Below are 22,000 nucleotides of genomic sequence, written 5' to 3'. Positions count from 1 at the left end.
AGACATTTTTCAACTCATAAATGACTCCGAATCAGATTGTTTTACCGACAATTCTGAGAGTGGCGTTGAGGAAAGTGATTCAGAAATGGATTTCGAGGAAGACCCATCATCTTGGTCGGCAACCTGGGGACCACCACACCAGCATGGCAAGAGGAGTGTGAATAATTATTCAGGTGGAGCTGTGGGCAAACTGTGGCAAACAGTTATAGCATCTGTCGTCAAACCTGGAAATGGACAAATAAACTGTTTTTCCATCTCCTGGATCTGAACAGTTACATCCTGTTGTCACACAGAGAATTTTGTCTCGCTCTTGTGCGGAACATCCTGGAAGGGGTCCACCTCGCCATCAATGGCCCAGGGGTCGAACCCCTGCCGTTTTATTGGAGATATCTCGATTATAGGAGGCCAAACCACATCACTGGCCGACTTCCTCTACTTCGCAATTGAGGTGTCATGTGTGATTTTCGCGTGGGAAACGAAGAACCGTCTAGACAAAGTGCGTGAAGTGCGACGTCGGACCCTGGGTTTCCGGATGTTTCCAAGATTTCCACACGAAGCCAATTTCCATTAGACGATAAAGAGAGAGAACTTTTAAAGCTGGTGACCAACAATCATGTAAGTAGAAAAAGAATTTATAACTTAAAATTAGATTTTAAAAAGCTGGCTGCACGCGTGGACTGCGCGACGACATATGGTGTCATTCGTACCCTTGACTTTATTTTCATGACGCCATATGGTGTCGCTCGGCTCTTAAAGGTTAAAGAAAGCCTATGATTTAGTTAGGAGGGAAGTATTATGCAGTTTTCTGATAGAGTTTGGGATACCCATGAAACTAATCAGGCTGGTTAAAATGTGTTTAAACGCAATGTATGATAAAGTCCATATAGCTAAACATTTTGTCTAATAATTTTCCTATCCAGAATGGTCCAAAACAAGGAGATGCTTTATTGCCACTGCTTTTCAACTTTGTTTTAGCATATGCCATTAGGAAGGTTGAAGGAAACCATGTGAGACTGAAATTAAATGGGACACATCAGCTGTTGGTCTATGCCAATGATGTGAATCTACTGGGTGATAACATGGATACCATAAAGAGAAAAACACAAGCTTTAATTGATGCTAGTAAGGAGGTTGGTCTAGAAGTAAACACAAAGGAAACTAAGTATATGTTGCTATCTCGTCACCAAAATGCAGGGTGAAATCATGACATAAAGATAGGTAACAGGTGGAAAAAGACTGCTAGGAAGACTAAGCTGTAATTGGTGGACAATATTAAAATGAATCTTAGAGAGATAGGATGGAGGGCTCTTGTGAACATGGTATTGAACCTTTAGGTTCCGTAAAATGCTGGAAATTTTTTGAGTAGCTGCACAATTGACTGCTTCTCAAGAAGGGCTCAGCTCCATGAGAGAGTGAGTGAGTGAGTGATACATTGCTCAGAGAGCTAGAAAGTAGCAGTTGAACCCTCTCAGAAGTATGCTGTGTCGGATACGGAATCGATCTTGGTGTGTATCCTTAACATATTGTCATGTGTATGGGTGACTAAGATGCACATTTAGATTGTTAATTGAATTTATTTGATACTTACAGGTCGTAACTACAAATAATTATAACACTATTGCTGCTTTATGCAGTGTACAATCCACACTAATCTCTTCAGACTATCTGCACTAGTTTTCATGGCTTATAACACGGGAACTATAATAGTCTCATTGAATCACACATTCTAAATAACGGGTGTTTCACTCGGGGCGGAACCCAGCATTTTGTTAATAACTCAGATACTAATAAAGATATTGCAACGAAATTTAGAGTGGACTTACCTCAGTTCATGTGAAGTCTGGTGACATCATAACAAGTGCTGGAAATGGCCATCATTTGCATCCAGACAGCATTGGACTCAGCGCGCCATGTTTTGGGAAGTCCTTGCCTGTACATCAGGTGTCACTTCTTGGATGGCCTCACTTATGTTTGCTTTTAAAGCCTCTATGGTTCACGGTTTGTTGGCATAAACCCGTGCTTTCAAATGTCCCCACAAAAAATAATCAGGTGGAGTTAGATCGGGCGAGCGCGGTGGCCAAAGTCCCCTGGAAATGATGCGGTCGCCGAAAAAAGACTGGATTTCGGACATGCTTGCGCGTGAGGTGTGTGCTGTTGCTCCATCCTGCTGGAAATAACCGATGGATAATTCCTCATCGTCCAGTTGATTTGGACGAGGCGTGGTTCCATCTTTCCGGATATGTTAATTCGCAAAATTGTCGCATTTGGGCAAGCGAGAATCTCAGTGCGATACACGAAGAACCCCTTCATTCGAAGAAGATTGGTGTTTGGTGTGGAATTTCCTGGCGGTGCATAATTGGACCCATCTTCTTCGACACGACAGTCACAACAGCAGCGTACCTAGATATCTTCCACTGCCTTGTGAATCAACTGGACGATGAGGAATTATCCATCGGTTATTTCCAGCAGAATGGAGCAACAGCACACACCTCGCGCGCAAGCATGGCCGAAATCCAGTCTTTTTTCGGCGACCGCCTCATTTCCAGGGGACTTTGGCCACCGCACTCGCCCGATCTAACGCCGCCTGATTATTTTTTGTGGGGACATTTGAAAGTGCAAGTTTACGCCAGCAAACCATGAACCATAGCGGCTTTAAAAGCAAACGTAATTGAGGCCATCCAAGAAGTGACACCTGACATACGGGCAAGGACTTTCCAAAACATGGCGCGCCGAGTCCAATGCTGTCTGGACACAAATGGTGTCCATTTCCAGCACTTGTTATGATGTCACCAGACTTCACATGAACTGAGGTAAGTCCACTTCAAATTTCGTTGCAGTATCTTTATTATTATCCGAGTCATTAACAAAATGCCGGGTTCCACCCCAAGTGAAACACCCTTTATTACACGTACATAAAAGTCTTCTAATCACACATTAAGTCTTCACAGGCCGAATTATAGTTCTTCAACTACGAACTTCTCTTGGCTATCTTGTTGCTTTCTTGTTGGCTTGCTTCTGGTGCTGTTATTTTTAACTTGTAACTGCTTTACTTGTATAGCTGAGGAACTGACATTTACCTATAGTAAACATGTATCACATGATTGCTATCCAGCCAGCCTATGGCGCGTAGGTCAGATCTACAGAAAACATATCATGTGCTCACTATCCACTGTTATGACGTCACTGTGGACACGGAACTGCTGGGACTATGACTCCTGGAGTGGCCTGTGCTCTCACATCTATGGCTCCTCTTATGCTAATATTGCTATTAGTGCTAATAGCTTTCTCCGTTTCGGAGGGGGGTCGATCGATCCACAACGTCCAATGCTTGTTTTATCGCTCCAGAGGTCACCGACCCCTCCACACTGACAAATCTCTCACCTTCCTCAACCCACTGGAAGTTCCAACTACTTGTTTCGTGATCTTCATTCTGAAAATCTCACACGGGGTCCTTTCGAGCATTCCTCCTCTTCCCAGATGTGATTGCTATCCTGACCTCCACCCTCCAATGCCGTTTGTGGTTCTCCCCTCCTTCCTCAGACATAGCGGTCATCTGCAGCCTAGGTCCTTCATTCCAATTTTGCATTCCAGGCCCTTCCAGTATTTCTTCCTGGATGTCAGTCCCTTTTGATTTCTTGGTGTAGTGTCGTCTTTGACTTGCCTCTGAAGTCCGTGTTCCTTGCACTGTGCTGCTTTTGCACGGTGGGTCATCCTTCTGTAGGCGTCATCCATCTTCCTCTGGGATTGATCCACATTCTTGGGTCAGTTCCCTTGGATCTTTGTGTCACCCTGCAGCTAGATGCCGGTCCCTGTTCTGCTTCTTCTGTTATTTGACTGGTTTTACTATGGCATCTTAGGGACCTCCCGATGTTCCGACTCAGATTCCATTTCCTCTGGATTTGCTTTCAAATCCGTGGCATCCATCTTTTCAAAGATGCCTATTGCGTGATCATATGGCACTGTCTTGTCTGAATTGGCCTCCGTCGCTTCCTGGCAGGCCATCCTCTCTTTTCGGCATGCCCTCAGGGAGCGAATTTCAGCCTCTTCATTAGAAATATCCTGCCCCTCCACAGCGGCCTCCTTTTCTCCTAGATTTATCTCCATATTCTCTGAATTGGCCTTCATCGCTTCTCGGCAGGCTGTTCTCTCATTTCGACCATCCATAATGTCCGCTATCCAGGCATCCATCTTCTCTTGATGTTCTGTTTTGGGTTCCACTCTCGTCTGGTTGGTGTCTGTCTTGTCGTGAATGGCTTCCAGCTTTGTCGTCACTTCTCGGTCTGCTTTCTTTTCAGCCTCCCCTTTTTCTGTCACCTATCTGCTCGGCCATTATATTTTCGAAGTTGTTTTTTTTTCTCTTGGCTTCAGGCTCGGCCATCCTTTTCTTGTTTGCTTTTCTTTCAGTCTCCTTTCTTGGTCGGCTTTCCACTCTGCCATCCTCTTCTGCTCATAGGCTTTTCTTTCGTCCTCCCTTCTCTCTTGTCATTTCATTAAAGGCTTTCATGTCTGTCCTACTTTTTTAACGGCTGGCGTCTGTCTGTACCTGGTTGGCATGTAACTTGTCTTGCTTGGTGTTTATGTCCTCTTCCCATTCAGCCCGCAGCCTGGTCACCAATAGTTCCATCTTTGCATTGTGGGCTTGTGCCTCTTTTGGATTTCTACTTATGAGAGCTCCTGCTTCGTTCATCATTTCCCATATTTTTTGCGTTGTTTGTTCCATTTTCATGGTACATGTAACAATATTGTTCAAGAAGTGGCATGAAAACTGCGACTGTTTCAGGTAAATATAAATAATGATAACAAGGAAAATGAAGAGTCCTAAAATGCTAACCGCTTGGGTTGGAAATTTAGGATTTGATCCCGTACACTCAGAAAATGTTGCCCTTCGCATAAGCATTTTTTTTTTGACACTTGCAGTGGTGGACTTGAACCATGCAGCACGGCACGTCTCTTATTCGCAAGTACAGACTCAGCTGCCAAGCCTCAAATTTCAAGAGACATGTATCCTACTGTGGTTATGTTCCTGAATATCTCTTCTGTTTGTACATGACTGTTTGGTGTGCAGAAAAATATGCACCTGAAGCTACAGAACTTCTTGTCACCAGTTGTGCCTGAGTGCTCAAGCTGTGTAACCTGTGAGGTTGAGAAAGCTTTAAATATACAAAGGAACAAATTAATTTTTATGTTTGCCGGTTAAGGTACTGAAAATACCAATTATAGAATTCATTAATATGTTTTGCATCCTGTTATGTGTCAGTGTTGCGTAAATATGCCCGTCAATCACAACAATTTTATTACTTACTTTACTTACTCATGGAGCTGCCAATTCTGCAGCTAGTCAAGAATTTCCCAGCATTTTATGGAACCTGAAGGTTCAGTACCATGTTCACAAGAGCCCTCCACTGGTCCCTATCCTGAGGCAAATCAATTCAATCAGTACCATCCCACCCTATCTCTCTAAGATCCATTTTAATATTGTCCACCCCCCTATGCCTTGGTCTTCCCAGTGGTCTCTTTCCTTCTGGCCTTCCCACCAATATCCTATATGCATTCTTCGTCTTCCATATTCGTGCTACATGCCCTGCCCACCTCATCCTCCTTGACTTAATCATTCTAATTATACCTGGAAGTGTACAAGTTATGAAGCTCCTCATTATGCAGTTTTCTCCAACCTCCTGTCACTTCATCTCTCTTCAGTCCAAATATTCTCCTCAACACCCTGTTCTCAAACAACCTCAGTCTGTGTTCTTCCCTTAATGTCAGAGACCAAGTCTCAGACCCATACAGAACCACAGGCAAAATTATAGTTTTGTATTTTCTAATTTTTATGTTTTTAGACAGCAGATGAGAAGACGGAAGGTTCTTGACTGAATGGTAGCAAGCATTACCCGAGTTCAATCTCCACTTAATTTCCTCCCGAATCAGGTTTCAATCTGTTATCGTTGTTCCCAAATATCTGAATTGTGCCACATTTTCAAACAACTCTTTCCCATCTTTATATCATGATTTTGCCATGCATTTTGGTGACAAGACAGCAACGTATACATAGTTTTCTCAGTGTTTACTTCTAGACCAACCTCTTTACTTGCATCAGTTAAAGTTTGTCACAGCAATTTTATACTTTTAATAAATAACAAATAGACTCAAATTGTTGATAAAATCAGTTACTTTATTAAGATGTTATTTTGCCACATGTTTCAGTCATCTAAGACCATCATTTGGTGTTAAAAAAATGTAACTAAAGGTATCCCTGTAACAGGCTGTGGAGGCCCATAGGGTTGTGAGATGTTGAGGTTCCCACATTTTCAAGACAATTGGCTCATAGATGGCGGTAAGGTTGTCTGTGTTACGTGCCGTCTGCCCTTTACCCCCAAGAATATTCCTGGTACTCATTTCTGTTAGAGGCTGAGTCAACCCCAGGGCAATAGTGCGGCTGGAAGGATTAGGTAAATTGAAGAAAATCTGCCTCATCAGGATTCATTCCCACGACCTTCCCACTTGTAGCATAGTGCCTCAACCAACTACCACATGCAACAGTAAAATGCATTCACATTCATTACTAGACTCTCTCACAATGGATCTGTTGCTAAATAGTCATGTTGTATAAAAGCTTTTACATAGAATTACAGTGTTTAAATATATTGAAATACATGTCTAAAATTAGTTAAGTTAATCATTCTTTTTATATACAGGGTGTCCCAAGAAATGTGCTTGCCCCTTTAATGACACCAAATGCAATGTTCTTTAAAATAAATATAAGGTTAATGATTTAAATTGAAGAAAACAAGTCTACTGCACCATGCGTTTTCGCAAATGTTCAAACTGGTGACCATCATTGTCCAGATGTGGTAATGCGGAACAATGGAATCACGAACTGTATGAAGCATTTCATTTGGAATTTGAAGACATTGTCTTTCAGTTTCCTCTTTCAACTCATCGACTGTTGCTGGTTTTGCGGCATAAACTTTATCTTTGAGGTATCCCCATAAAAAGAAGTCCATGGGTGTGAGGTCCGGTGAAGGTGCAGGGTATTCAGCACTACCTCTTTGCCCAATCCATCTGTCCAGCAAAGTTGTATTGAGATAGGCCCTTACTTCACGATGGTTGTTGGGAGGTGCTCCATCTTGTTGGAATTAAATCTCTGCATCACCAAACATGTCTTAAATGCGTGGCCCCATCAAAGAGTGAGTACATTTTTTTGGGACACACTGTATATGGGTGGGGGTTTTGAGATGGAATGGTGTAGGGCGAATTATGCGTGTATATACATATTATGACGTGTTATAGTATGTGTATTGCTGCACAAGGCAAGAATTGGAACACATACTTTCGTGACAATGAATATGTGGCAATCGTTGAGTTCCCACAGAGACAAATACATATATAAAATGTATTTTCGAACTTTTTGTCCTTCATGGGGTTGAGGATGTTACATGAGTGTACATTGTTGTTGTTAATGGGTGCACATGTGTGTTTATTTTTGAGGGGTGGAGTGTGAAAAGTATAAAATTGTTATGATTGATGGACATATTTACATAGTAAATTATAGAATTGTTGCTATTAATTTAAATGTTCAGTTTTATTTTCAGAGGTGTCTGCTTTTGTAACACATTTCTTTTACAAACTGTACTGACATTTTCTTTTAACATTAAGAGAGTGAGTGTTTTCTGTACGATGCTGATCAGCTTATGAGAATGGCCAGAGGACAACTAAAATTTATTTTAAACATTTATTGTTGTGGAGGTTTAAGTGGGAATATGTTCATTGGCTTACTGTAGAGACCAGAGGTGGGCTCTTGTATACGTGGTAATGAACCTTTGGGTTACATAAAATGATTGGTAATTTTTTGGATTGCCAAGCAACTGTTGGCTATTGAAGAAGAATTTGGCTCCATGGAGCTACTTCATGCCAAGCTGTTCATTACAGCGGATGAGTGTATATCATAAAATTAAAATGATTATTTATCAAAATGTAATAAAGGAAAGTGAAAGGCCTCACCAAAGCTCAAGCGGTTAGATGCAGTTTTCCCACCGCAGTGGCCCGTGTTTGATCCCGGGTCTTGTCACGTGAGATTTATGGTGGACAAAGTGGCACTGGGCAGGGTTTCTCCTAGTACTTTGGTTTCCTCTGTCAGGCTTCATTCCACCAGTTGCTCCACTGCTATAATAGGCCAGTAGTGGCCGCAGTACCAAGTGGACTCAAGTCTCACCCCACCAACAATAAAAAATGGAAAGGCAAGTGATTAGAGCTGTTGCATTGTATAGTGTTTCATTGTGTTGTGTACATTCGGTAGAAGTTTTGAAAAATAGATATAAGATATTGTCATATTACAGACTAGACGTGGGATTTGGATCTATAATTGGATATATTGAACACTTACAAATCATAACTAGAAGTAATTACAGTGCTGTTGCTAATTCACCCACACGACTCCTCACTACAGCACACACCGTCTTCTCAGTTTGTCTTAACTAGCCATTGCTAGGAAACAGTTCCCAGTAATGTAAATGCCGCAACTCTCCTGCCTGTGTTGTTGCTGGCTGGCTGCCTGCCATCTCATAGCTGGTCCACAACTGTTGACTCGCAACTCACTCATTGCCCCTTCTCTTTCCACTGCAACTAACTGAGTCAAAGTCAAAAGTCGTGTTACAACTAATGGTCAGTTGAACAGTCTTCTTGGTGTCAATCAGGTTTCAGTTACTTTATTACTGGCAGTTTACCGCCAAGCCTGTTGAGGTGCACAACCAGAGGTTTCATTTTTCAGCTGAACCTTTGTGGTCATAGTCCATATGTAACATCCTCTCTGACAAGTGGATGTGTTTGTCTCCTATGAATAGGCTTCACCTTTGTCAGGTATACGTATCACACATATGGCATGTTACTGAAAATTCTTCCTTATGCACTATACACGTATACAAGTACTCTTTGTCATTTCAGGCTTTGCAAAGCAGGAATATATTCTTATTCATAGCAGTATCCCTTACTAGGTACTTTATTATTCCTTGGACAATAATGCATGTACATCAAGTATTTTATAAACAGGACTGTTGTGCTTAATTTGTAGCACACCAAGATTTTTAAAATTTAAGTCTTAACAAAGAAGTGCTTATTTTTCTGCAGTACACAAATGGTATTCCATATATTGTGCCTTTCCTCTCCAATTTATGTCCTAAGCTAACATTAAAATGCTTCTCCTTATCACCAAGAACAGTGATATGTGTATGTCACAGGCCCCACAGAAGTAAGTACCCTTTCCTTCATGAAGATGCAAACAGAGCTAGCTTCTGAAATGTGTCTTTCTTATGCAGACAGTGGGCAGCATTGAATTTGGAGGTCTCATGTTCAGAACTTGGCGCAGATAGCTTTTATCCTCTTGTGTTTTTTTTTTGTTATTTTTCTTAACCTTTCTCATTATGTACTTTAATAGTACCTCAAATTAGGTTGTGCCAAGTCCTTTCCTATTCCTCCCAATTTTGCATTCACTAATATGCCTTTAATTTATGCTATGTAGTCTTGAGTAATTGGCAGTGTGGTTAAATAAACCATAAATAAATGTGCAAAGAAATTCTCCCATACTGGCATAAACATTTTATTTTATTTCTTCTTAACTTTCTGAATATTTATTACAGGGGCCAAGGGTGATAAGTCATATTCCAGCTCACCATGCCAAGTAGTTGGGATAACCATGCACCTTTTGTGATCTCATCATCCTTTGATGATCCTAATGTTGATGGTCTTCTTAAAACAGGAAAACCCAAGGTGATTATACTGTTTATAATATTCTGTGTTCAGCTGGATGTTCTGACAGTGGTGACGATGAAGGGTGCTGTCTTTTGGGATGTAACACTGTGGAGTCTAGTAGAATTTCACCAGTGTTTTGGGTTAACATTCTACCAAGCAAGTAGCCAGCAAGAAACTGGCAGCAAATAAAGCTTTGCTTGCCACCACCTTTCCGCCTGCTTGCTCTGATTACTCTTGGTAGGTGGGTTATATTTGATGTTTCTAATTTCTTGATCTCAGGGCATAATTCTTCTGGGTAATCCATAAAAAAATTTTATTCCCATAATAAAATATCCTGTCAGGACACAAACTGCTTGAACCTTTAGTCAGATTATCTTAAATAAAAATAAACCTATATCTCACCATAATGTTGTAAACTTTCCTTTATCAGATTTTTCTCAGCAGCAGCTTCAAGAATTGCACCAGTGTCCCATGTTTCATATAGATCGGAACCTTTCTAAATGACATAAAGGTGAAATTATGATGTCACAAATATTTGGAAGTCTGTGTGTCATATTTTTGGACATACTGTTCCTGTGTGGGAATAAAAAAAAAATCAGTTACTTTTCCAAAGATAGTTCACCCAGAGGAACGTTCCTTTATTATTTTTTCAGTGCCGCATAGTTGTGAGTAAGGGGGTAGTTTATATATCTGATGTATACATTTGTTGGACATACCTATGGCAACTTTTTAAATTGAAAAATCGGTAATTTTTCCTAATTATGTCTCTTCAAGTGGAACATTTTTTATAGTAATCATATTTTCAATGACATTCCATTTGAGAGAAGCAAAATATTTACACTATTTTGAGGAACAATTTTCATTGTTCATGGTGATTTCTTACATTTAACATCTTTAGGTTTTTGGACACGCAGCGTTTTTGTGATGTGCAGAACACACTTTATCACCGTGAGTACTATGAAAATATCTGATGGTTACCTGCTCATTGTTGCCGTGGTCAAAATGGTCTTCTTATAAAGAAAAAATAGTGAACGAAATTGACCTGGACTGAAGTCCATGAATATAATGTTAAATTTGAGGCCTTTTTGAGAGTTGCATCTCCAAACGGTACAATGTATGGGAGTTTTCCATGTTTTGAGGGGTCTGTGTACAAGTTTATTACACGTAGAAATAAAAGAAAAAGTGAATTGTGTCTCTTGAGTTGATTAAGGATTAGACTGTGTATGGAATGATGACTTGAAGGAGACAAATTATAATTGCAGTTTTTTCCTTATACTTCATACATAGGTCGGATAAATAGTAGTGGCAACACCTCTATAGTTCTGAAATGCCTTTATTACCTGATGTAAACACACATTCCTTCAATATAATCACACCCCATGTGTACCAACTTCTGCCAAATTTGTGGAAGGTGTCATACACCATCAGTGCCTCCACTTCTGTTGATGTCCAGCAGAGACCGCCCTACAGCACGAATAATCTCCTCTCTTGTGTCGTAATGTGTCCCTTGCAGTGGTTTTTTCATTTTGGCTGAGATCATAATCGCACGGAGTCATATCAGGTGACTATGATGGATGTTGCATTATCTCCCATCGCCAGCGGCGAAGGAGATCCTTGATAGTGTCAGCAGTATGAGCCCTTGCATTGTCATGAAGGATGATGGGGTTCGTTGCCAACAAGTGTCATTGCTTTCTTCTAAGTGCTGGACGAAGATGAACACGCAGGAAATTGCAGTAGTAGACAGTGTTTACTGTCTGTTGTTGAGGTATGGTGTGGTGCAGTATCACTCCATCAGTGTCATATGCCACAGTGAACATTGCCTTCACATTACTCTGTGTAGGGCGCACTTACTTTGGACGAGGAGAGCCAGGATGCTTCCATTCATTTGATTGTCGCTTCAAGTGCGGTTCATATGAGTGAGCCCAAGTTTCGTCCAGAGTGACAGTCCTTCCAAGGAAGTCGTCACCTTCCCTCTGGTACCGGTCCAACAAGTCATGTGCAATTGCATTGTTGTATCCCGAAGTTCCTCGCTGGATGCCCGGCGCTGGCGTATCGTGGATGTTACCGACGCACTAGTCACGTCTAGGTCTGGTGCTCCCTAGGCTGGGGCGCGCGTGGAAATCGCTGGGTATGTGGGTTGACAGAGGAGGATCGTTTGGTCCGACAAGAGTGGTGTAATCAACAAATTGAGTTTATTAACTAATTTCTGTAGATTTCACATGTACGCTACACCTGAGGACTGATAGCTAGGGTTCCAGGGAGGGAAGGCTGTCTTGGCTCTACCTAGCCGCTATCTCGGTCAACGACTAGTCTCTCGCTCCGTCTGCATCAGACTGTCTACATTCTTTGTTTTAATAACACACCAGTCGTAAGGAATATTTCAGAGCAGGGCTCTCTTAGTTTGCTTGCTTATGTCTGGCCTCTTTTTTGTGTGGGCTTCTCTCCCTGTACCCTATGTTACGTGCTTTTTAGCAGCCACAGCTGCGTGAGACGGAGGTCACGCGTCTGACCCCCTTGGTTATCTCGACTGCATACTTTCATCCTCCTGTGTCGCTACCATTTCTGTTACATTTCTATTAAAATTAAATGCTAATGAAATAACATATTAAGAGTAAATGCAAATGAAGTAACATAGCGTATACAATACCTTTACCAAATGAAATAGTTCTTATACAACAATAACGCATATACAACAGCATAACGTTGCCATTGTTGCACGTCGAACATTGTATGGGGTACCCAGTGAGCTGCAGTTTTGCGGTATCCAAGAATATCATGCAGAATGTGGAGCATGGTTTTGTGACATACGCCTACCTCAGCAGCTAACTCTCGCGCAGATTGACGATCGACATCCAGCAAAGAAGCAAGAAGCTGAATTGTGTGGTTGTTAACATGGGGTTGTCCTGAATGATGGCTGTCCTGAATGACATCCCTCCCTTCATGGAAAAATTTCACCCATCATGCCACTGTGCGATATGACAAAGCAGTATCACCACATGCTTTTCGCAGTCCCTGATAAAAGTTTTATGCACTGCGACCTCATGCAACTTCAATTTTTATCCAGGAGCGTTGTTCTTGTTTCGTAAACATGTTGTTAGGGTGCTTGAACTGGGCTCCTGCACTTCAAGACGCTGCACATGCAACTCAATGAAACACAACCGGAGTACTTCAACTGAACTTCTGCTATTTGCTACGGACGGTGCTAGTGCCACCTGATGCACATCTTTCATGTTACAGAAGTGTTGCCACTACTTTTTATCCAACCCTTGTATATTAAAAGTCATTTTCAGAAGGCTCTTAATATTTCCAGGAGGAGCAGCTCGAATGGGGTTTGAATGGCCCCATCGATCACAAGCCTGATCAGACATCGATGAAGGTCGCTATGACGAGTAGCAACCAGTTGGTCGACTCTTGTCTGTGAGTAAAATATTTTTTTGTGATATCTGATCTACTTCATTGATTATTTTCTGTTGTTTAAACGTTTGTTGTTATTTGCTTAGGTGATTATACTTGATATATTTATGGTCTGGTTGTTAGCTTGCATTTGGTAAGTTGGTGCTGAGGCAGAAACTCAGGCAGTTGTTATGGAGAGTAGCAGGTTCAGTATGTCTCCAGTAGCACTCTTTAAAACATAATGTTAACAGGGTCCCTTTTTTTTTCCTCTCCTGAAAGTTTTAATTTAACTTGAAAATGAGCAAGGGCTGTTGACATGTGGAATAAACATTAATAGTGTAGGACTTCAAGTTCTCACAGGTGTCTTATGGGGTATAATGCATGTTGTTTTCTGAAAGCTGATGTTATGGAGGAACTTGTCGCCCCCATCTTCGGAATTGAAGAGTTAAGCTAAGAAAGAGTATTGTTCTGCTTGCTGCCTGGTTTCATTTCTTGGCTTTACTCTTAATCCCTGAAGGTGGTGGTGACATGTTCCACCATAATGTCGCTTGACTTTCACTGGACTATAGCTCTTCATTAATTAAATAATTTTGTTATGTTATTTGAATAAACTGAATTTACTTATTTCTGTAGATTATTTTACATTAGATTGTGTGAATATAATTTTCCACCGACTATGTAGAAAGTTTAGTACACAACGGAATATGAGCAATTTAACTCCTTTACAAGGAAGTTTATTTAGAGTTATGATCATGAAGAGGTAGTAGGAAATCCATCCATAAAAGTGATGATTATGTTTGCTGGTGTAATTTGCTTCAATTGTGGTAGGAAAATGAGAATTTAAATTGTTTATGCATACAAATTTCTATTATGATTGCATTTGAAAGTTGATGTCATGTTCTTTAAACAGAGTGAAGAAGAAAAAGATGAATTTAAATTGTTTAGTAATGCAAAGGAACCGGTATTATTGTGGTACATGGCACTGTATTTATTTGCTGTATGTGACAAAGAAGTAAAAATTATATTTTAAGTATTGTGCTTATATCAAAATGACTCCTGTGTCTAAGGTCAATTTTTATTTACATTTTAGTTATGTGTGCAGAACACTACAGAACAGATTGTGTGGTGTACATGAAAGTACTGCATCATAATTTCAGAACATAAAGTGATAATTTCAGTGTGCACTTGTACACCCACTCCCCCATATGTCTTCATGACATAGTTCTTAATTAGTTAAGCACAAGGATAACTTTACATTTTTTTACTACCTGTAAAATGTAATCTCATAATTGGAATTAGATCTCTCTTTTCCTCCAGTCTGCTCTGCAAAGGCTGTGCAGGGCTCTTGTAGCTAGGGCACAGGCAGCTCACTCCTTAGATCCCAGTTCAATTTCCAGTCGATCCATGTGGGATTTATGGCCATCAGACTGCACTGAGGCAAGTTTTTCAGGGATTTTCGTGATTTCCCTTTGAAATGTATCACCATCCACTCCATTGTTTCCAATACAATGCTGCTTAACCCTTGAAGTTGGTACATCATAATTCAGTGATAGCCCATCTGTTTGTTTTGTGATGGTTCACATTTTGAAAGAAGTAAATAAGTTTATGAGATACTATTTCCTATTGTTGGAATCTGTAGGACCACTTTATTCTCCCAAGTGCACTTTGAATGTGTAAATACCACTGCATGGAGTCTTTATTAGTGTTGCATTTTGGCAGTCCATGCACAAATGTAACTAAAACATGTTGATTGAGGTTTATGTGTGTATAATCTCATACTGTAATGCAGAGATAGTTTTGCAGATTCCAGAATAAGTATCACATATGAGAAACATAAGTATTAATGATATTCATAATATCAGTGGTGTTTTAAATGGATGTTCACTGTTCTTTACTAAAATGTGATTTGAACATATGAGTGCAGCTGTCACTGTGTATGCTTCTGCCCTCAAACTGTTTTTATGGAGACTGTTAAGTAATACATAAGATTTCAGGTTCTCACTGCAGTGAATACTATCTCCGTGATCTTCTGGGATATGATACCATCATGTGGTTTGGTAGATGGTAGGTTACCAAGGTCTTGGAGGAAAACTGGTGCCTCTAGCTTCAGGTCATTTACCCTAAAGATGGAGGCAGCATGTTCTTCAAAAACATCAGTAACTGGTGTATCAAACCACCAAGTAGGTTGCTGTAATGGTAATTCTTGAGACTTCTGTTCAGGAAGTTTGCAGTTTGATTCTTATCTGGGACACTAGTCATCCTAACCGAGATTTTAGGTTCTTTTTTTCAGTCCCTCCAAAATGCTGGGTTAATACTTCCATTGAGTCATGGGTGTTATCTTTAAAATCTTCTGCAATTTGTTATTCACCAATTATCCTTTGATTTTATACCATATTCTCTGAGATACTGACAGCATCATAAAATAAACCACATACAAAAATAACAAAGTTTCACATCACAGAAGACTGAAGTCTTATTAAATAATACAATTGAGAAACATTTGCTGCTCCTTGTTTTTATATGTTACATAGTTCAAGCGGCATCATTATGATCAGTTTATCATTACTTGTACTGAATTAAAGTATGGTAATTTGATTCCATCCACTATTAAATAAGAGGTAGAATAAATGAAGAAAGCAGTCTTCTGGGATTTGGCACCGTGTAAAATGCTGAAGATTCTCATGTTATTCTGTTTAAAGCTGTTGTCTTACCTAATTTCCAAATACTAGAAATGAAGATGCAGTGGATAAGAACAAAAGTGGAAGTTGTATATCCACTTCTGGTGGTGTTATGATGGTTAAATAAAGGACTCTTGGATGATCAGGATATGTAACTTGGATGTTTGAAACAAGAAATACAGAATTTTGTTGAATGAACCTTCTGGAAATGTGGCCGTTAGGAAAACCAGGATACAAGTATGATGATGATCTTCTGTTTTGTCTTTGAGAAACAGTTTTGGTGATGTTGATCAGAACTAAGTAGCTCAGAATATGTTCTGGTGATGGTTTTTGTTGTTTGTGTTAGTACTTATTTTCTGCAACTGGAGCGTTGGTATACACTGTTGTTAGGAGGTCCAGAGCTGGACCATGGCCAGGAGTCATTGAGTGAGGTTTCTTGTGAATTTGTCTAGACATTAACTTACATATGATTCCAGGGCTGAATTAGTAAGAACACAAGTTATGGAGGAACAAAACCAATCTATACTAGAAGATGTGTTGGAAATATTTAAAATTAGGAATCAGATCTTCTGACTCAGTCTTTGAAATTACTACTGTGCCTACATTTGATGAGGAAAGAAGTCTGTACTCATTACCATAATAAATTGCACTAAATATTCTGATAAAAACGCATGTTTATCATTATTCCCAGTAACTATTAGCTAACTTTTTTTTTTTGTTTTCAGTAATTGCTAAATCAGTAACAGTCTGATCTTTTTACATTTTTGCATACTTTTTTACATTGTCACAAAATGAGTGCAGTCTGATGTAAACAAGAGAATAAACAGAAAATTAATTGTACAAAGATTTTGTTGTGCATTCAATAGTTTGACCACATATGTCATTAAGAATCCTAGTTGAAGCATATTGTACTTCTACAAGATAACTCGTCTGAACTGACTGAAGCCAAATGCACAATATGTGCTGTTAGCAACAACCAAAAGGTTATACGTGATAATTTTCTCACATTGAAATTGCTGGAAATATTGTTATTAACTCACCGATTTAATCTCAATATAATGGATGTTTAAAATCTGAAATCCATTGAGTGACTGTTTCCTGCTGTGTTTAGCTTGGTGTAAGTTATGAGTACTTCTGCATGTTTATAGTATTCCCTCTTTTTCTCAACATGCTGGCAGTATTATTTTCTTATTTTTGAAACAGATACAGAATTCCTGTTTCTATTAGCAGTCACTTGATCCTGAAATTAAATTTAATCCATTCCTAATAGTGTGAGTAGTGCATGTTACACTTCTTGGGTTATAAATTGTGTAATGATTGTTTCACTTTTATGTATACATTTATGATGAACCAAAGAACAAATGAGAAACATGGAGATGTGTTATCTTACACAGTAGTGAGAATTTGATTTGCATTACTTTGACTCTTACAACGTAGGAGGAGGTCACAGTGCATTGCTGTTAAATCTCTTGATATAACATGGTTCATCCATAGTAGGTATGAATTCAGTTGATGTTGAACACATTATTCTGCACATTGTAAAGAATATTTCTGATAGTCCCCACCTGCTGCGATTAGTTTGTATGCATTTAAAATTTTTTTATGTCTATAATTTATTGACTCACCATGAAATAATATGCACGTATAAACAATATATTATTAGTGCATCACATATTGTTATAAATGTATGAACTGTGAAGAATATACAAGCTTTCCCTATAATGAAATGTTGATTGACTAATGGATTTGCTCTTAGTTGACATTATTTTTGAAAGGGAAATTTAACACTTTGATCATCTTGTCATCCATTGGACTACATGAATCAAGTTTCTCTTCTCTGCAACATTCTTTTATAATTTATTGGACATAATTTCAGTCCAAAACATGTCATTTAATACATGATAATTAATGTCTTCATCTTATGATTCAGAATTCATAAGAATTTCAGTAGTAACATCACACACTTATTTTGTATAGCCACTGCTGTAGCAAGTGTCAGTGGCAAACTGCATTTTACTTCATTCAGAATTAGAAAGTCCAAATAATATAACTATGATTTGAGGTTTTCATGACAGTGAGAATTAAGATTGTGGCCTTGTGAGTTACAACATTATGTAGTATTTTAAATGGTTACCAGAGTTTTGGAGCAGTCTGTGCTTTCATCTTCCGGATTGAAATCAATCTAGTTGGGATGTATGTAGGTTATGTAGGAAGTGTGGCCAGTATAAATGTGGAATGTGAGGTGACCTAAAATGAGATGGCTGTGAAGAAAGCCCATAAGAAGGCACACCTCTCAAGGAGGAAGGCCCTACAAAAGGGCAGCTTTAAAAAAAATGGACAATGCTGAAAAGGTGGAACTTTCAGGGTGGGTCCTAAAAGGGACAACTTTCAGCGAAGGTAATAATAGTGGTCTCTTCAAGAAACACCCTATAAGTTGGCCTCTTAAAAAAGTCCCTTACAAGGGTCCTCTTCAAAGAAGGTGCCCTTGTCAGATATATTTTGAAAGTTGCCCCTTTCTCGCTGCGTTTTTTGATAGTTGCTGTCACTACCAACACTGTTGTATCCCTCTTCCTATTGGTGACCTTCCTATATAATCCTCCCACTTCCAGACTTAATCTCGCATCTCTCCTGAAGATGGAGGTAGAAGGTTCCTTCAAATATGGACAAGCAATTAGAATACTGTGTGGTGTCATAACCCAGAAGACCATATTTTAAAAGAATTTAGAACTTCAGGCTAGCTTTGCTGAATAATGAAAGATTGCAGCATGTGATGGATATTCTGAAACCTACAACATGTAAGTGTATGTGCATCTGAACCAGAGCCTACTTTCATCTCTACTTGCATGTCCATAGACGTCAAAGTACATATGCTAATCCTTTTGCAACCACCAGTTTTTCAAGAAGAAGAAGAAGAAGAAGAGATTGTAGACATTGAAATTATAACATTAAACATTTTTTTATAAATGGTATGATTCTGTTAATTCTTAATTATGGAATTGTATTATCTCTTAAATATCTGCGTACATGCATGTATGCATACAGTATGTCTGTGATCATTCTTTCTTTCGTTTGGTCAGACCCTTTAACATTATTGGAAAGTTCCTGGACTAGGTCAAAAAAGAATGCTGCTTTAACTCCCTCAATTTTGGTTGCCATCTCCTTCATATAATCTTCCTTGGGAATGTATACAGCGATGCCAACTTTATTCCAAGCTTCAGAAGTACCGTGGAAGTAATTTTCCTTAATGCTGTTGAGTACCACTTGTGATTCCTTTTGGATGTCAAACACTGTTTCAAAACGTTGTCCCTTCAGTTTCATTTTCAATTTGGGAAACAAATCAAAATCGCAGGGTCCTAAGTCTGTTGAGTATGGAGGATGGGGAATGATAACGTGTTGTTATTAGTCACAAATTGTGGTTTTCAGGGACGTGTGGGTGGATGCATTATCATGATTGAGCCAATTGTGTTTGGTCTGAAGTTTTGGTCTTTTTCGTCACACATTTTCTCTCAAACATCTCAAAACGTCACAGTACAAGTAAAAGTCAGAGTTGACCGTACTGTTAGGAGGAACAAATTCAGGGCAAACAGTGCTCTTCATATCGAAAAAACAATATGTTCTTTGTTGAACTCTCGACTTGCCGTTCACTTTTTGCTCTTTGTGATTTTGGGCTCTTCCACTGCAATGATTGTCGCTTTGTTTCTGGGTCATAATCATAAATCCAACTTTCATCGCCACTTGAGTTGCAGCAATGTTTCCAGTAGTATAAACGTTTCAGTGATGATTTCATAGTCTGTGAAAAATAATGATTCAGCATATGTGAAGTCTGGTCTTTCAGAGGCTGTGTGTTCCATAATTTTATAACAACACATGATTGAGATATTGCATTTTAAAAAGGGAGCAAAAATTATAAATTAAATGCAGTGACAAATTTAAATGTTGGGGGGGCGGGAATTAAATGCACCACCGTGGGAGAGAGATGAACATGGAAAAGTACTACTTGGCTAGATATATATATATATCCAGCCAAGTAGTAGTAATAGTAGTAGTATATATATATATATATATATTTCTTAAAGAGTCTGTAAATTATAGACAGTGCAGTGTAGGTATGACTTGAATTAAGTTATGCATGCCGCACCTGTTACTTCATTTTTCAAACAAACAGTTTTTCTTCTGTTGGAAGTACTTCTAATGTGGTGGTGGGAAAAATGTTTCTGTAAAATTCTTTCCACAAAATTATTATCTTACTTAAGTTAATATAATAACTACATTCGATATATTTTACATCTCATATCCTAATTAAAAAGTGAACCATTTTGCAGATGCTAAACACATGGGGTGATGCAGTGCTAGTTAACCAACCCATGAAATGCTGGCTTCTTGTAGTTTTTGAAGGCTTACTGTATGAGGTTGGAGCTTGTATGGCTCTTGGCTGACTAATTTCTGGAGAATCTGGGTAAAGTGTTGATACATAATAAAATATGCCATTGGCATTCTTTTTTTTTTTTTATTATTGATTGGTGTACGCTTTGCATTCGGCCTCTTGGCCACGCAGGCTGGTGAACCGGCGGATAGAGCAGCGGCAGGAGCACAGTATCACCCACACGGAGATTACACAGAGGTATCGCACTGCACTAATATTCACGCAGTCATGCATGTGTGCACATCAATTACATGCATCCCACTAATTTTTCTTGCATGTACACTCGAGAGCTTGCACTGAGGGAAACATTTCTCATATTTGATAAATATTATGAAAAATATATGTATGATATTCAGTTATTTCTATCACAGTGTAGTACAGCATTTATCTTTTAAATGAATAACTGTTCTGTCATCTTTACATTTGAACTTAGCTTTTTTAAATAATCTTAATGAAACTGCATTTAAGCTAAATATCCTTATGTGACACTTTACAGAGCTTCTGTTCTCTACAACCTCGGACTTCATGAAACTAGAGATAGAATGGTTGGAAAAGAGTTAGTTTCTTGGGGTGGGGTGAGACTGAGTCCACTTGGTACATTGGCCACTAAATGGCCTATTTTACCATGAATGTAAAGCATTTGGTGGAATGAGAATTGGCAGGGGAGACCTAAGTACTCAGAGGAAACTTGCCCTAGTGTCACTTTGTCCACTGCAAGTTCCACATGACATGACCTGGGCTCGATCCTGGGTCGCCGTGGTGGGAAGCCGGCGACTAACAGCCTGAGCCATGGCACAGCCTTTGGAAAAGAGTTAAGTGAACAGTGAAGGTTTGTTTGTTATAGTAGTAGCAAGGATCTCATTCTTCATCCATGTTTTTCTTGAAAAAGTTGTACTGAAGTAATGAAATTGCTTATTTATTATGACGTTACGAACAATAGTTTGAAGGTGATTGCAGTGCAAGGGTTATTTAATGCCCATGATTTTAATCTAATCTGTGACATTGTTAAGAATGTATGTTCCCAGTGGTCAGAGAATAGATACCAAGAGTGGTTCTAAATTATACTGAAATACATTGGAACCTCACTTAACGAGCACCTCTCATAACGAGTAATTCGCATAACGAGCAAAACAAATTGTAAAAAAATGACTCTTAATAAGCGACGTTTCGCATAACGAGTGACAAGAGAGGAAGTCCCGGATTGTGCGCTTGCTATATCAGTCTGTGTTTAGCACTCATTCTACTAACATCTTAGTGTCGCTAGTGATCACACGTTTTTCCAAACTTTTGTTCAGACATATTATTTGTGATTTTTTGTGCAAAGTTTAATAACCCTTGCAAAAATGTCCCCAAAGAAAAAGCCGCAAAAAGACAGCCATAAGGGAATAAAAATAACCATAGAAATGAACTGTAAAATCATTGAAAAGCGAGAACGAGGTGTGAACGTGGCTGATCAAGCACGCACATACAATCGGTCTCCATCAATGATTTGCACGATTTGGAGTTGCATTGTGTTTCACAGCATGAAGTTGTGGAGGAGAATTTGTCAGAGGAGGAGGAGGAGGAGGTAACAGCAAAGCAACAGTCTTCTGGCACAATAAGAGAAATGCTGAAAGCATGGGAAACTGTTGCATCGTACATTGAGAGGCATCACCCTAATAAGGCAGTGGCTGTGTGCGCTACAAATTTATTTAATGATAATGCTGTGTCGCATTTTCACCAAATTTTGAAGCGTCTCCAAAAACAAATGTCTCTAGACAGATTT

At 39.3% G+C, this 22,000-nt stretch overlaps 1 long non-coding RNA gene across 2 annotated transcripts in view; it reads left to right on the top strand.

Moving 5' to 3' along the window:
- Nucleotides 1-20,555, top strand: part of LOC111874326 — a 24,019-nt gene extending 3,464 nt beyond the window's left edge. Inside the window, exons 2-4 of one of the 2 annotated variants that reach the window (XR_002844532.2) lie at nt 9,630-9,759; nt 13,052-13,158; nt 20,368-20,555. This is a non-coding gene — a long non-coding RNA (uncharacterized LOC111874326). Of the gene's footprint in view, nt 1-9,629; nt 9,760-13,051; nt 13,159-14,451; nt 19,599-20,367 lie in introns of those variants that run through there. The other variant, XR_002844533.2, reaches the window with a different exon arrangement.
- Nucleotides 20,556-22,000: the final 1,445 nt, after the last annotated feature.

This window comes from Cryptotermes secundus, unplaced genomic scaffold, assembly GCF_002891405.2.
Source record: "Cryptotermes secundus unplaced genomic scaffold, Csec_1.0 scaffold2511, whole genome shotgun sequence".
NCBI lineage: Eukaryota > Metazoa > Arthropoda > Insecta > Blattodea > Kalotermitidae > Cryptotermes > Cryptotermes secundus.
Note: the sequence above shows the minus strand (reverse complement) of the source record. Positions and strands in the feature narration are given on the sequence as shown.